The 1,976-nt window shown below is 35.5% G+C and overlaps 1 pseudogene; it reads left to right on the top strand.

Moving 5' to 3' along the window:
• Positions 1 to 706: 706 nt before the first annotated feature.
• Positions 707 to 1,101, top strand: LOC102470447 (fatty acid-binding protein 5 pseudogene; annotated as a pseudogene).
• Positions 1,102 to 1,976: the final 875 nt, after the last annotated feature.

Here is a 1,976-nt window from a genome sequence, read left to right as displayed (position 1 = left end):
AAGATATTTAAAGCACAGTACTTAATTGTGTTTTTTGGTAAAATTTGTTTATCTTTTTTATTTTCTACATGAGGTAAACATCCTTAAAGTACTTATCCTGTATCCCGAAGTATAACAGATGAAAAGAACTCATGAGGAAAAGCATCGTTTGAGTTCTAAGCTAACTATCCACCTTTGTTATGACACTATGTTTACTTGAAAGCATGACCGACAGAAAAAGGTATGGTTATTGAGACCTGAGTATTTGATAAACATTTTTCAAAAATAAATGAAGCTTGTAACTTCCAGAAAAAACTCCTGTCCACATTTGATGCCAAATTTTATCACTGGTATCAAAGAAAAATTAAAATTTTGGAAAACATACCCACTATTACAAACTTGACAGCTTTCCAACATTTAAAGACAATTATATATAAGTTTTAAAAAATAGTATATAAGGAAATAATGTAAGCATTTGGAAGAGCTTAGTGATTCAATGAACTTATATTGCCTAAGTAACCGATAGTGATACAAAGTCATGTGTTAATATAAGATCCTTTCAATGAGTAGGCCAGCGGATTTTAGCCTAACAATATAAAAAATTTATTGATGGTGTTAGAATCCACATTGCAACTATCCTTTAAGAAACTACTGGTCGATTGCATGCTCCTCACCCGGGTCCTTGCGATATTCCCGGCTCTCGTCCACCTGCGGGTTTACACTCACCATGGCCAACGTTCAGCAGCTGGAAGAAAGATGGCACCTGGTGGACAGCAAAGGCTTTGACAAATACATGAAGGGACTAGGTGTGGGAATAGCTCAGCCAAAAATGGGTGCAATGGCCAAACCAGGTCATACCATCATTTGTGATGGGAATAACCTTACTGTAAAAACTGAGAGCACTTTAACAACAACATGGTTTTCTTGTATCCTAAGAGAAAAGTTTGAAGAAACTACAGGCAATGGAAGAAAAACTCAGACTGTGACTTTAAGGATGGTGCACTGGTTCAACATCAAGAACGGGATGGGAAAGAAAGCACAATAACAAGAAAATTACAAGATGGAAAATTAGTGGTGGATTGTATCATGAATAATGTCACTTGTACTCGAGTCTATAAATAATAAAAATTGCATCATCACTTCAGACAGGAATAGCTGCAAGAATGAACAAGCTCAGTTCAATGAGCAGATCTCCATAGTTCTTTGTTTTCCCATTACTGTGTTCCATGACTGTTATCACAAATGTTTTACATGCAACTATTTCCAAATGTCATTTTAACTAGGATCATCCCTTTGGTTAGCAAATAAATGAATAAAATAAAAAAGAAACTACTTGCCAAGTTTTGGTGTATTATCAAAGAAAGAGATTCACATTTTTTTTTTAAAAATGAGATTACTCACCTTCGTGAGACTGGATTTTCTTCATATAGTTTAAATAAACATATATATGACATATTAAGAAGCAGAGATTTAAAAAATTTATCTATTTTCTCGTAAACAAGACAAAATTGCAAAAAATGTAGAACAATGCCTCCCTTTCACTAATTATTTTGTTTTGAAAAATAAATTAATGTGGGGGACCAGCAGTTAGCATAATGGCTATGTCACTGAACTCCTACGTAGTCGACCGTGGTTCGTGTCCTGGACCCGGTGGCTTAAAACTCACGCCGGGCATGTGTGCGTGTGTGCCCAAGATCCCGAAAGGAGAATGGAGGAGAAGAGATTGCGGCATGACCATCCCCCCCTGGGGGGTGACTCTCGCTTTCTGTCTCTCTCTCTCTCTCTGTCTGGCGAGCGCATGCGCCCTATAGCAAAAACCTCTAAAAAACAATTTTCATTAAAAAAACATTGTTTATGTTGGCATACAATGGGCTTATTATTTTCGACTTTGTAAATAAATATTTTTTAAATTTCTCTTTAAAATCCTAAGATGGTAAATATTAATAGCTATAACCCACACAATAAAAAGGTTTTTTACAGTCTTCAAGCAATTTTTA

Source organism: Tupaia chinensis, unplaced genomic scaffold (genome assembly GCF_000334495.1).
Source record: "Tupaia chinensis unplaced genomic scaffold, TupChi_1.0 Scaffold147554_1, whole genome shotgun sequence".
Lineage (NCBI taxonomy): Eukaryota > Metazoa > Chordata > Mammalia > Scandentia > Tupaiidae > Tupaia > Tupaia belangeri.
Note: the sequence above shows the minus strand (reverse complement) of the source record. Positions and strands in the feature narration are given on the sequence as shown.